Here is a 15,372-nt window from a genome sequence, read left to right on the forward strand (position 1 = left end):
ACCATGGGATACCTACAAATTTGACCCAACAAGGAATGGTAACAAATCTATCCAAACAGACCCGACCCTCTTGTAAATACTATAGCACAACCAGGTCGGTCTCTAGGGTTTAGGCAATATTGCAAGTGATTCTAAGCTCCTTCCATGAGGACAGCTCTACATCCTACTGAGGGGAGTAACAGGACCCAGAGTGAATGCAAAGGCAATAAACAGACAATCTATCCAATGCTACTCTTCAACAGACGCCATTCCTGAAGAAATCTCTTCCCCACAATCCTAAAAAGTCTAACACAGCTGACATATTTCTCTAGATAAAGAGAAGTCCTTCAACAAGACTTCTACAACAGACCAAAATGACATAAAACACTCATTTACTTTATAGAGCTCCATATAGTCACTTGTTCTATAACACACATCACTTCAATAAGCTTTGGAAACTCAGGCCAATCCACAGACACACAGAAATTGCCTTGTGCTAAACAGTATCTGAAATGTACTGGAACTCTTAAGTTTTTTTCTTTAAAAACGGAGACTTTGTGGAGTGCTAGTGGCTCACACCTTTAATCCTAGCTACTGGGGAAGCAAAAATCAGGAGGATCACAGTACAAGCAAGCCCAAGCAAATAGTTCACAAGACCCTATCTTAAAAATAACCAACACAAAAAAAGGGCTGTTGGAGTGACTCAAGTGGTAAAATGCCTGCCTCGCAAGCATGAGGCCCTGAGTTCAAATCCCAGTACCATAAATTTAATTAATTAAAAATTTTTGAAAAGAGACCTTCGTTCCCACAGGGTCTGACTGACATATTTACAGTTGTTTCCACAGTACCATGTTTTTCAGGTTCACTTGTATATAGCATTTTTCTCACCACTCTGAAGCATCAACACCAAATCTTTATCATCTGTATTCTTTAATGTTCCCACAGAGCCTAGCAGAGTATTTTACTCTTACAAATGAACGATTTTTTGAAAGCATATTTATGCTCAAGATTATTGTGAAAGACACCTAAAAGTGGAATTTTTATTACTCTATGATTCTGGATTTTCTAATACAGTTGAATAAACATGCATAAATGACATTCATAACCATGGGTTTTATTTTTGTGTATAGTATTTACTATATTAATTAACATTATTAAACATATTCTTACAAAATTACTATATATAAAAATGAAAGGTATAGGCATGGCTCAAGTGAGAGAATGATTGCCTTGCAAACACAAAGTCCTGAGTTTAAATCCCAGTACTGCCAAAAAGAGGTGGGGTGATTAGGGTGTGGCTCAGTGGTAGAGTGCTTGCCTGGCATGCACAAAGCCCTGGGTTCCATCCCCACAAAGAAAGAGGGAGAGAGAAATGTGGCTGTATATTTCATCATTTACAATGGACAAAGGTATTTAGTAGTGAACATATGGTACAGTATCAGGAGAACAAAATCAAATTGTGCCTTGTGGAATTTAAGAGTTTGAGACAATCTAAGGAAAGTACAAATAGTAAGCAAGCATGTGAGAGTAGAAGGTGCCCTGACTCAGTGGAAAAGAAGTCAACAGGTGGTGTCTGCCTCATTCAACAAGTAGAGTTCTCACTGTAATATAAAGCAGTCAGAAAAAGCTATACATACTGAGTACTGAAAGCAGGTACTGACGCAGCTAGAAGTAGAATACCAGGTTGGTAAAAAGGAAAATATAGCTCGAAGAAGAATGCTTCCACATGCAGCCATGTGCTATGCTTGGATTTGGAAGCTTGGTCCCCAGAATGGTTAAGAGGTAGTGGGCAGAGAGGGCTGGAAAAGTGGCAAGGAGATGCTGTCTCAGCTGCTGCAGACTTAAACAAAGATGGTATCTCTTTGAACTTAAAGCTGTTCCTATACAGCTTATTTTTATTTTTGTTCAATCAAATAAAATTTTAAAAAAGAGGTGGTAGAGCCTTTAAGCAGTAGAGCGTAGTGGGAGTTGGGTAGGTCATTGGGGGCACTGCACTTGTAAGGAATTAAGGTAGTTCTCATGGAACCCTGAGTTAGATGGAGACAAAGGGAGATATTATATATTGAAAAAGTTCTTCCCACACTCTGGCTTCCTAACTCATGATGTGATCCCTCTTTCTTGCCTCCACTCCCACCATGATGCCATCCACCAGCTGTGCTATAGTCAAAGCTTTGGGCCCTATCAGTCATCCAAACTGTGAGCTAAATAAACATCTCTTTATAAGCTACCCGGCATCACACAGTTACAGCAACAAAACACAGGCTGATATATCATGCAATTGAGCTGACAAGAAGTAAGACTAGAGAAGAAAAAGAACCACTACCAAGGTTTACAAAAGAAAGGACTAGGTCTGAAAGTGGGAAAGAAATAACATGTTTAGATCACATTTGTGTGCAATGTCAACATTTACAAAGGGCATCTGTGCAGGGCTGGGGTGTTGCTCAATGGCAGCACATGTGCTTATTACCATGTACAAGGAAGGTCCAGGAGTTCTATCCCAGCACCAAAAAAACGGAAGAGTATGCACAGTATCAGGCCTGAAGTGTGAAAATGCTACTATTTGACCAAGTTTCTATTGAGAAAAAAAATTCTCAGTTAAGAATGAAGCAACAATAATGAAGTACATCAAGTATATATGTACACTAGCCAAGAGTATGTATATTGCATAATTTCATGCAGACTCTCCTTTCTCCAAATGGAACCTAGATTTTACATTTGTCAAGTTGCTGCAGGAGGAAGAAGGGTAGGGAAGGAGGAAGGAACTTTTCCAACAAAATTAAAGTACACATTCTTCTCCTCAAATTTTTACCTATTGAAGCAAGCATCCCTCGTCAAAAAAATTCCAAACACCAAAACCTTTCAAATTTTTCTCCTTTGTCATTAGGTTCAAGCTTCTACCAAATAATCAGCATGCATTCCAAAAACAATTGACAGCTGAATTAAATTATAGGCACAAATTTTAACTGCCACAGAATCCAAAGTGACTCCCTCAATACAATCTTCCAAACAGCAGGATTTCAGATTATTACTATCAGAAGGGATCACCCAAATCAACAGGTTAATTAAGTGCCCACATCACAATCCAGCAAGATATCAAATGAACTATTGTTTTTATCCTGTAAACCTCAAATTTCTAATAATTTTACTTTCTCTCCCCCTCCCACCCCCCGGCCAATACTGGGGTTTGAACTCGGCTTCCCACCTGCTATGCAGGCACCCTAACACTTGAACTAGGCCACCAGCCTTCCACACACATACAGAAATCACACACTTTTTTTTTTTTTTTTTTCAGATAGGGTCTCACATTTTCACCCAGGACCAGCCTGAACTCAAATCCTACCACGTATGGCTCCTGCTTAGTTGGGATTACAGATATACACTATAACACCTGGCTTATTTGTTGAGATAGTGTCTCATTAACTTTTTGCCCAAGCTGGTCTCAAATCATAATTCTCCTGATCTCCGTCTCCCAAAGTAGTGGGGATTACAGGCATGTATCACCACAACCAGTCTACTTTTTGCCTTTTAAATGCACTTATTACTAATTTATTAACATTAACTTTTTTGAACCAACAACATACACAACTGCAGACTTCTGATCATCACAAAACAAGTGGTAAGATTTCAGGCCAGCCAACTTCTTACCAAACAAGTAAGTAAAATTACATTTTAGTTCATTCAGTCTCATTACTATAAGCACAGAAATTAAAAGACAGTTCTGGTACAATCCTGGTGGGATGATCTCAGGCAAGTAACTTAAATTTGAGTCTGTTTAGTCTTCTGTAAGATATGTGGATTTCTAATATCTCACAGACCTGTCAAGAATAAAAGGAGATAAACACTGTCACACTCTGAACCATGCTGGCAAATAGTAAATGCTCGGTAAATGTTTTAATAACTAGCTAGATTTCTCTAGAATTAAAAAATATATTTAAATAATCTTGTTTTTGTTATTGAAATGACCCCATTACCAGTTCCAAGAGCCTCTAAGGAATGTAGAGACTTAGTCATAAAGTTTTGTAATGTCTTCAAATGTCCTGTACTACATTTTGAAATTAAATCATTAATATGCTTTTTAACTTCAATTCATACCTCCCTGAAGACAGTATACTCAAGTAAATGTTTTAGGCTTTTCTCTCTACCTATAAGACTTACAGTGCCTTTTGTACACTAAAAAGAAAGGTAAAAGCCTTATTTTTATGTGTTTGGGTACTCTGTCGTGAAAATACATTATTATAATAACCACAAAATACACAGATGTCACAAGATTTATGCTCTTCCCCACCAGTTTATTTTGGCAGTGAAGCATTCTTATACAGTCTACTTATTTACTCAAGGGCCTAACAAAATAGCTTAGATTCTTAGGGACTGTAGGATTTTCTCCTAACTTCACATACCTAGGGCAGTGCTCATTAGCAAAAGCTTAGAAACAAAATGCATTTGCTAAACCACATTATAATTTGTACACTAGCAGTTCTCGTTTGGAGTACAATTTGTAATTCCACTGTTTCCAACTCAGAATTGGTTTCCCTTTGAAACAATGTTGTAAGTGTGGTTAAAGATCCTAATTAACCCAAAAAGATTATCTAAGGACAGTATTACTAGACTCTGATGGTAAGATTTACTGGATCAGGTCTGAAATCCAGAGTCATACTATGGAGCAAGAAACAAAGTAAATGCAGTCTCTTCTTAAGGCTCAGGATTTTGCCCTTGACAAAATCTGGCAGGAGACCGACCACTTGTTTGGGCAACTGAGCTGCCCTTTAGGTTTACACCCTTGTGCGTCCATTGTTCCACCCAAGTATGATCTTCCATGGTAGAATCTTAGCCAGTCCTCTTCTCTCATCTAGACTCCCAAATAATGTAATTTAGATAGGTATAAAATGCAGACACTAAGAATGAATCTACTCACACTGAACCTCTTCATTCTAACTTACGATGTTTCTGATCATCTGAAATATGAACTGAAATATTCGGCCACATTAAAGCAGGTATTATTGACCTAGAAAGACAACAGTCACAACCAGCTTTCCACAACTTCTGTCTTATTCTTCTTTCTAGGCCCACCAGGTTTTGAAAGTATCAAAACCTCAACAAAGACAACCTATAGTGCATAAAAGACTTGAAGAAGAAAATGGATGATGCCCTTTGAGAAAAGTAAAAACTTAAGAAACACCTAAGAACAAGCAAAGCTAAAGAACTATAATTATTCAGTGTAAATTAAGACTACATGCTAAGGGAACACAAAAACTATGTCTTAAAGAGGTTAACGCAGGAGGAAGCAGAAAGGCACACCAGAAAAAGAAGAAAGAAGGCAGGAGTCTGAGAAAAGCAAGGTATATCAACAAGGTGACAAAGACACCACACTGGGCTAAAAGAAAGCAGGAACATATTGCAGGAGCATGCTTTTGATTTAGTAGGTATACAGGACAAGGGGAAAAAAAAGTTTTAATCAGTAAATACAGTACCAACTTGAATAGACAAAAAAAAAAAAAAACCACCATAGAGCCACTGTCATAGAGAATGTCCCACATAGGTAGGATGTTTGGGTGTAGGTATATCCCTGTCCTCTACCCACAAGATGCCACTAGGACCTCCTCCTGCCAAGTAATGACAACCCAACGTACGGCCAGATACTGTCACATGCCCTCTGGGAGGTAAGTTCTTCCTCCACTCCCTGATGGAAAACCATTATCTGCTCCCTTTATGAGATAGGGAAACTGAGTTCTGGGGCGGTCACATAATTTGTGAAAGTCACACAGCCTCGTTTTAGTTCTGTCAGAGCTAAAATATAAGCCAAGGCAAAAGTACGTTACATTAGGCTTTGTGATCTTATCTTACAGAATGGCTTCCCACAATTCTATAGTACTTAAAACTGTTCTTTATGCCCAAGATGGATATTTTATTTGCCGTATAAGAGCTTTATCAGCTATAATAGCTAACTGTTGTTCACATACTGTTTTTCTTATGGTGCTGGGATAGAACCTAGGGCCATGCACATGCTAGGCAAGCACTCTACCATTCAATTACATCTTCACCCTTGTGCTGTTTTAAGGAGTCAATCTTTAGGCCGGGTGTGGTGGTACACGCCTGTAATCCCAGCTACTCAGGAGGCAAAGATCAGAAGGACTGCAGTTCAAGCCTAGCCCTAGTAAAAAGTTAGCAAGACCTCCCATCTCAATCAACGAGCAGGTTATAGCAATTCACATCTGTAATCCCAGCTACACAGAGGTATAGACAAGAGAATTGCAGGTGGAGGCTGGCCCCAGCAAAAATGTGAGTTCCTATCCCAAAAATAGCTAAAGCAAAAGATAGTTGGTAGGTATGACTCAAGTGGTAGAGAGTATACCTAGCAAGTCAAGGCCTTGAGTTCAAACTCCCTAGTATCCCCCTCCCAAAAAAAAAACAAAATTTTTAACCAAAAAAATGGACCTCCTGAATGACCTCAAGCAACTTACAACTAAAACATTAACTGGTCAAACCCCTGTGCATTTGAGCATTTTAGGAAGCCCAATTTTCCTAACAGCTGAAATATGTCCCTTTAACTGTCAGGTGTTTTTGGTTTTTGTTTTTAACCAGCTTTTACTCTCCTAGACAGAAATCTTTAATACAGTGTCTTGACTTTTAGAGTGAGAGTATCAAAGATAATTTAAACTTTAAGGTTCAGAGTCATTATAAAATAAATTCATAATTTTGCTACAATACCAAGATCATTAGAAAATATTTTAAGTAGGAAACAAGAGTTTTCTGTAGCTCACGAAGAACACATATTGGGCTAGCAGAGTGGCTCAAACACTAAGAGCACATGCCCAGCAAACATGAAGCCCTAAGTTCAAACCTCAGTGCCACAAAAAAAAAAAAAGGGGGGGTGGAACATACATGAAAAATATGGGAGAAAAAAACAAGGTAATTTGGAGGTAGAATAGGAACTCATTCTTTTTGGTGATGTCAGAACAGATTTATTTTCCCAAGATCACAGAATGAAGAGAAGACTGGAATCCAGCAAGCAGGTCCATTTTAAGAGGCAACAGACCTGGACAGGTACAGTCGTTCACATCTGTAATTCCAACAATTCAGAAGGCAGAGATCAGAAGGATCACTGTTGAAGGACAGTTCAAGCAAAAAGTTAGCAAGACCCCCCCCCATCTCAACAAACAAGCCGGGCCTGGTGGTACACATCTGTAATCCAAGGCTAGCCCAGGCAAAAAGTACAAGACCCTATCTGAAAAAATAACTAAAGCAAAAAGGGGGTAGGGGTGTGGTTCAAGTGTTCTCTGATAAGACCCTGAAAACCCACTACCACCAAAAGGAGGAAAGAAAAAGAGGAAACAGGCCAAATGGGAAACCCAGGCTTCCTGAACTAGGGTAGCAGTGGAGGTAAAGAGGGAGGGACAGATAAATCCCCCCAGAGGACCAATTTGTGAATGACAGAGTAAGAAATGGAAAGGGTGGAAAGAATCTGTTAAGCAGAAGCAAGCAAGACTGAAAAAACAGTGAGAAAGAACCTTATTTCCAAGGAATAAGGTGATCAGCTACATTTAGGGCTTTTTAAGGCCTAGCCTTAGTGAAGGAGGCTTTACTTACAGAAGTCAAGTAAGTTTCTACTTAAATTTCCAGTGTAGGTAATATTCTCTTTTTTCCTGGCAAAATGAGCAATAAGTACAGTCTTCACTGGGTACCTTCATTTCCCTGCCGTCAAGCTCTACTTGTCACTTTCAGTTTTCACACTACAGTCACCAGGGGCTTTTTCCTGCCCATTTCTGTTCTATTTTCCTGGGCTTTCTTTTTCATTGTATTTTACGCCCTGAGGAGTTCCTCAGCTCCGGCTCTAGGATATGGTATATCTGTGACCCCTGTCCTCCTCCCATCACTCCCATCCTATATCTTCACTTGCCATTTGCTGCTCCTGCTGATAGGTAGTAGAAATGTGGAATCTGAGCTAGTTCTTCTCAAGACAGCTGAATTACACAAATAATACAACACTACTGGGTGATATGTCTTAAGACTTCTGTCAAACATTAGGATTGATTTTTTATTTAAGTTCCCTTTCTATAAGAAAGGTTAATGTTAACAAACCTTACTTGTCAAAACCAGATCAAAGTTATAAAAGTTTCATACAAACAAAAGTTTAAAGAAGCTGACAGACAGCTCAACAGTTCTCTCATCCCTGTATATAAAAAATGTCTTCAGCATCACATAATCAAAACTACCAGTATTAAGACAGCAAAAGCAACCCTCCTCAGTTTTTTCTTTTTTAACATATCTTCAATGATAAATTCACTCACATTATAAGCTAGCCAGCTCCCTGTCCAGTACAAAAGTTCTATGGCTAGTTTAAGTTATGACAACTCAAGCAGTTGTCTGCATTTCCTAGTTAAAAACAGAGAAATGATTTTTATCCACTGCCAGAAAAAGGCTAGCAGAGACAAAGAAAATACTCCAACATAAGGAGAAAAACCAGTTTCTCCATTTAGTGCTGCAGCTCCAGGAACCTAATGATTCTTCATTTATTCAAAACGAAAATGATAATAAAATTCCCTGGTGTTGACAGCAGGGGATTTTTAACTTCACTGCTGTCTATGACAAGAACCTACAGGCTTTACTTGGCCCCAATCTGTCCAGTTTGGAACTGCCAATTAGGAGCTTCTCAAAAGCAAACCCCAACACAAGCCATTTTAAAAAGTGCTTTTCAAAATGCCAAATACAACAAACTAGGCAAGCTCAGCATGTAAAAACGAAATAAAACCTGGATGCTCAATCTAGGCTGTGATTGTTAAAGTCAAGTGACAACAGCAAAGAAAAGGATCAAATTCTTAAACCAGTTATGATACACATACTGGTTTTTTTTTTTGTTTTTTTTTTTTTTGACAGTACTGGGGTTTGAACTCAGGGCCTCACATTTGCTAAGCAGGCGCTCTAACCGCTTGAGCCACTCAGCCAGCCCCTCACATGCTACTCTTAAATACAAAGACTAATACAGCAATCTAACAAATGTCTCACTGGTAATATTAGCCATTCTCAATTGAGGTTTCACAGGAGAGAATAAAGCACTAATACCCTAAAAGAAAGATACTGGCCAAGATTTTAGGTCTGTGTCAAAACGATTCTATTCTATCACTGGAACACAAAAACAGCCATCAACTACATGAATGAACGAAAGTATGCTCCAATAAAACTTTATGGACACTGAAATTTGAGTTTCATATAATTTTTGTGGGAACATTGTCTTTTACAACATTTTTTAAATGTAAACTCCTTTTTTTTTTAATTACTAATTCACTGGCCAGATTTGATCTGAGGAGGAATTTGCCAACTTGTTTCCAAGTAATAGATGCCAAAGTAACAGATTTAACTTCTTGCTAAGGCACCTAAGACAGTACTAACTGTGTACTATATAATAGAGAATTGAGAAAATAATCACTCAGATCATTTTCTGTGTGTCTACAGTGCTCTGACTGTCTAATACCCTGCCTAGTAATAAATTGACTGATGACATTTTATTAGCATTTGTCAACCGGGGCAAATAACTTTGCAAGTTATTTTTAACTCTCAAAATACAAAAAGTGATAAAAGTATATAAAAAGAAATTCCACAAGCACTATATTGTCAATGATAATATAAATCTAACTGCTGCAAATTAAATCCCCAGCTAATGTATCACCAGAAAAAAAAACATGAAAGCAGCCAAGAATCCAACTATCATCTTTCCATTCTGTATCTTCTACCTGAATAAAAACCACAAGTACAAATTACATGATTGCTTCAGATAGTTACATACTAGAATTGAGTTCCCAGGTCCACCTCTTTCTAGATGAGCTTCAGCAAGTCCCATACTCTTTTTCATCATCTGTTAAGAAGAGTTAAACTTACATGAAAGACTTTACATACTATACAGTACTATAGAAATATCTGTTGCTATCATTAGGTGCTAGATGGCTTCCTTTATGACTACACAGTGTAATTTTCCAATTTTTCATAACATTTGTTAGTTTCTAAGCATCAAATCTGGTGGAATAATGTGCACCTACAAGTATATCGCATTCAACAATTTAAACAAAGTATAATATGAGGCACTATAAGGACACGAAAATAGGTGACTAAGACAGTCTCAAGCCTCAAACAGCTTGAAATGGACTCAGATATATACACATGGTAAGTTGGTGCTATAACAGGAACAAGTGAAATATGTACAAAGTTTAAGAAACAATTTTGGTGTATTTGACATTAATTAGGTATCTTCATACTAACTTTGGAGTTATGCTCAAATTAGGTTCTGTGAGTTTTTCAGGAGGAACTATTAAGGATCACTAAAGGCAGAAAATTATCACAGCTGGAATATTAAAAAATACAACATGCCTGACTCAGAAAAGGAAAACAAATTTCATTTATTAATGATTGTTGGATATATTAAAGGTTTTTTAATGAGGAAAACACCCAGTAATTGCAAAAACAGCCTCAAAACATGAAATTAACCCTGGTCCCTAAACGGGAAGATAGTGGACCACATAGAACTAGCCAGCTCTCAGTACTGCCTCGGGCTTCATGGAGACAGGCAGAATTTTAAAAATTGGATCACAAGTGAAGACAGGCACACTTTATTTTAAGAAAGAAAAAAATAAGTCATCTTAATGTCAATCTTAAAGGACTAAGTTTTAAAGACCAGAGCGAGACACATGGTTCAAGTGGTACACAAGCACAAGACCCTGAATCCAAATACTAGTACCACCCAATTAAAAAAAGAGCAATACATAATGGGTCAGATGATTTGGAAATGGGATGCTCAAGGGGCCAGAGTGTTTCCCAAACTATATCTATAACCAAATTAAGGCAACTAGAAAAGGCTGGAAAATAAATTTAAGAAAAATCCAATCTATCTTAGTCCATTTCTTGATGTTAGCTATGAACATTTGCTAAGGAGTTTTGTATTTTTTACTATTATTTAAAAACCAAAATAGGGTGCCTATAAACAGGAAAATAGATAAAATGCTGGTACAGTTACACAATGGAGTACTATTAAAAATATACTATAATAAACCACTAATACACACAATAATGCGGAATATCAAAAATATTACCTGTGTCAATGGTGTCACATACACATGACTCCATTTATATGACTTTCAAAACAGGCAAAATTAATGTACAAAGAAAACAAGTCAGAAAACAGTGGTTGCCTGGAATTATCGTTTGAATCTGTAATGTCCCCCACGGCCTCATACGTTGGTCTCCAGCTGGTAAAGCTATTTTAGGAGATTCTGGAAACATTAGGTGGGGGGATTCATTCGGAATAAGCAGGTCACACGGGGAGCATGTATTTGAAGGTTATACCTGGTCCCCAGTCCTTTCCCTTACTCTCCCAGCTTCTTGTCCACCAAGAGTGAAAAGCCTACTCCTCCACATGGTCCCATTGCCACGATGTTTAGTCTCACCTCCAGGCCCAAAGTAATGGAGCCAGACAACCAGACTGACCCCTCAAACTGTAACCCAGATAAATCTATTTTGAGTTGTTTATGTCAGGTACTTTTCACAGCCACAAGAAGAGTTATTAACATACATGAGGAGAAAGCAAAAGGAGGGGACAGAATGACTAGGAAGGAACTCAAGGCAATTTTCTGAAATGAGTAATTTATAATATGGTATGCTATAATATACTATACAGAGCTTTGCATCACACAGTACTATGATTAATTGAAATTCACGTTACAACTTAATATACAAAGTGACACAGCAACTAAGAGATAGCATAGATAAATGGGACCTCATAAAACTAAAAAGCTTCTGTTCATCAAAAGAAATGGTCTCTAAACTGAAGAGAACACCCACAGAGTGGGAGAAAATATTTGCCAACTATACATCAGACAAAGGACTGATAACCAGAATATACAGGGAACTTAAAAAACTAAATTCTCCCAAAACTAATGAACCAATAAAGAAATGGGCATGTGAACTAAACAGAACTTTCTCAAAAGAAGAAATTCAAATGGCCAGAAAACACATAAAAAAATGCTCACCATCTCTAGCAATAAAGGAAATGCAAATTAAAACCACCCTAAGATTCCACCTCACCCCTGTTAGAATAGCCATCATCAGCCACCACCACCAACAACAGGTGTTGGCGAGGATGCGGGGAAAAAGGAACCCTCTTACACTGTTGGTGGGAATGTAGATTAGTACAACCACTCTGGAAAAAAATTTGGAGGCTACTTAAAAAGCTGGACATCGATCTACCATTTGATCCAGCAATACCACTCTTGGGGATATACCCCAAAGACTGTTACTCCAGAGGCACCTGCACACCCATGTTTTTTGCGGCACTATTCACAATAGCCAAGTTATGGAAACAGCCAAGATGCCCCACCACTGACGAATGGATTAAGAAAATGTGGTATCTATACACAATGCAATTTTATGCAGCCATGAAGAAGAACGAAATGTTATCATTCGCTGGTAAATGGATGGAATTGGAAAACATCATTCTGAGTGAGGTTAGCCTGGCCCAAAAGACCAAAAATCGCATGTTCTCCCTCATATGTGGACATTAGATCAAGGGCAAACACAACAATGGGATTGAACTACGAGCACATGATAAAAGCGAGAGCACACAAGGGAGGGGTGAGGATAGGTAAGACACCTAAAAAATTAGCTAGCATTTGTTGCCCTTAACGCAGAGAAACTAAAGCAGATACCTTAAAAGCAACTGAGGCCAATAGGAAAAGGGGACCAGGAACTAGAGAAAAGGTGAGATCAAAAACAATTAACCTAGAAGGTAACACCCACGCACAGGAAATCAATGTGAGTCAATGCCCTGTATAGCTATCCCTATCTCAACCAGCAAAAACCCTTGTTCCTTCCTATTATGGCTTATACTCTCTCTACAACAAAATTAGAAATAAGGGCAAAATAGTTTCTGCTAGGTATTGAGGGGGTAGGGGGGAGAGAGAGGGGGTGGGGTGGGTGGTAAGGGAGGGGGTGGGGGCAGGGGGGAGAAATGACCCAGGCCTTGTATGCACGTATGAATAATAAAAGAAAAAATAAAATAAATAAATAAGAGGTTGAAGGGAGTGCCCTAGTCCCTTTCACCACATGAAGATGCAGCAACAAGTGAAGAATGGGGCCTCATGAGACACTGAATCTGCCAGTGCCTTCATCTTAGACTTCTCAGCCTCCAGAACTGTGAGAAGTAAAATTACCCAGTCTACAGTACTATATTATAGCAGCACAAACATGTAAGAGACATAAGTAAATGAGTCTGGCAAAACTTAATGGATAACAGTCTTAAGAGTTGTATTTTTCACTATACGTAAATTGAACTTCAAAATTGGCATGGGGGGGGGGAGTTGTGGCCTGGTAGCCCACACCTGAGTCCCACCCTTGAAGGCTGAGGCAGGAGAATGGCAAGTTCAAGGCCAGCTTGAGCTACGTAACAAGTGCCAGCCTGGCCATGTAGCAAGACCCTGTCTCAAAAGAATTAATGAAAAATATGATGGAAATATTCTGTACTCATGCATGAAAATAGAAAAATGAGACATGCTGAAACTATTCCAGGAATGGGAGGGTGGGAAGAAAATAAAGGAGAATGATGGAGAGGGTGAATTTAATTATGATATACTGTAAAAACTTTTGTAAGTGTCACAATGTACCCTCAGTACAATAATTTTTTGAAAATCAAAAAATAAATTTAAATATAAAATAGTGTAATAAACTGAACAATTATAAAACTCTAGTTAATAATATAAATGTATACTGAAGTGTTTGGAGGTAAAATGTACTGATGTCTGCAATTTACTTGGAAAATAATTTAAAGATGGTTAATAGAGGGATAGAGAGCAAACAGAACTAAATGTAAGAGAGTACAGAGCTCTTTACTTTTCATGATAAAATACTGGGAAGAAAATCAATAATGGAGACAGTCTCTTTCTGTTCACATATACTCAAGGAATTAAGGTTCCTGTGCAGCCTCTTCTTAGAAACCCTTTTTATTCATTGCCCTTTATGACTGACGTGAAATATTTACTTCAGATCACCAAATTTCCTCTTGCCAATTTTTCTGTAACTCAACAACCCTCTGATTGCTAATTCTATCTCAAGTATTTAGAAGTCACCAAAGGGATGTTGTGGACTGAGATTCAAGCATTACAGTGATAAAAATACACCCTGAAGTTTTTAAATCAACAGATCCATGCTTGTTTGTTAGTTAATCTTCATTTTATTACTGGATTTTCTAACCTACTGGTCTCACATGAGTTTGATTAGTATATCAGTCTTAAGAAATGTTCAGTAAAAAATAGTTCTGCCAGGCATTATGACACATGCCTCTAATCTCAGCTATTCAAGAGGTAGAGATGGGGAGATCAAGGTCTGAGGCCAGCCTAGCAAAAGTTAGTGCAATTCTGTTTTAGAAAACAAGCTGGGAATGGTGGAACACACCTGTAAATCCAGGTAGATGGGAGTCAAGAGTTAGGAAGATCAAGGTCTGAGACCAGCCACAAGCAAAAACACGAGACCCCACGTGAAAAATAAAGAAAAAAAAGAGTTAGAAGTATGGTTCAAGTGATATAGAGTACTGGCCTAGTAAACACAAGGCCATAAGTTCAAACCCTAGTACCACCAAAAAATAAATAGTAAGTTCTGATTTCTGAAAGCAAAGGACCAAATCTTTGCTTTCCAAGCAGTAAATGATGTCTCAAAAAAAATTAATACCAGCTGGGTTTTGTTGTTGCTGTTGTTTATGTTTTTAAAATGGCATCTCACTATATTGCCCTGGCTGGCCCTGAACTCCTTGAGCTCAAACTATCCTAACTCCCTCAGCCTCCCAAATAGGCACACACCACCCTGGCTGGTTTTCTCATCTGCAAAATTCAGATATATAATATCTGTCCTGCCTGCAGGAGCATGGGATGATAAATGAGATATACACATCAAAGTATTTTACAAGTGGCAAAATTCTGCACAAGTGTAACATTATAGTTCCAAGATACTAATAACCTCTCAAAACTGCTTGTTACTAAACAGATAAGGGGGAGGAGGGAATAATATAAACAAATTATTACTATAAAGGAATTAATGTTTGGACACCAGTGGTTAGTACTGACATATGCTATCCATGTGAATCAAGAACTACTACTCCCAATTTACCCACTAGATCTTTTTGTTTCACCCATACTCAAGTACACAAAAGTAACAGGGGAGGCGGCTGGGTGTGATGATTTACTGGCATCCTTGCGCGAGTGCTACTAATACCTCTTGCAAATCCAAGGTTTCTAACACTTACGCAATTTAAAAGGCCTTATTCAAGTAGGCATCAAGTAAATTATCTTATCCATTTTTCAGACAGATTCCCAGGAAGATCACTGTCAACAACTAAAGGTCTGCATTAAGACTTTATTGTGGTTT

General features: G+C 38.2%; 1 protein-coding gene across 3 annotated transcripts in view; it reads right to left on the reverse strand.

Moving 5' to 3' along the window:
- The window catches only part of Zfand3 (zinc finger AN1-type containing 3), a 313,724-nt gene that overhangs the window by 281,240 nt on the left and 17,112 nt on the right, over window positions 1-15,372 (reverse strand). The window contains exon 2 of one of the 3 annotated variants that reach the window (XM_074082283.1): window positions 9,758-9,826. The exons of the other annotated variants lie outside the window; for them this stretch is intronic. The gene's annotated coding sequence lies outside the window, so the exon portion shown is untranslated. The remainder of the gene's footprint in view (window positions 1-9,757; window positions 9,827-15,372) is intronic. 3 annotated transcript variants of the gene reach the window in all.

The sequence above is a fragment of the Castor canadensis genome, chromosome 8, assembly GCF_047511655.1.
Source record: "Castor canadensis chromosome 8, mCasCan1.hap1v2, whole genome shotgun sequence".
In the NCBI taxonomy this organism is placed as follows: Eukaryota; Metazoa; Chordata; class Mammalia; order Rodentia; family Castoridae; genus Castor; species Castor canadensis.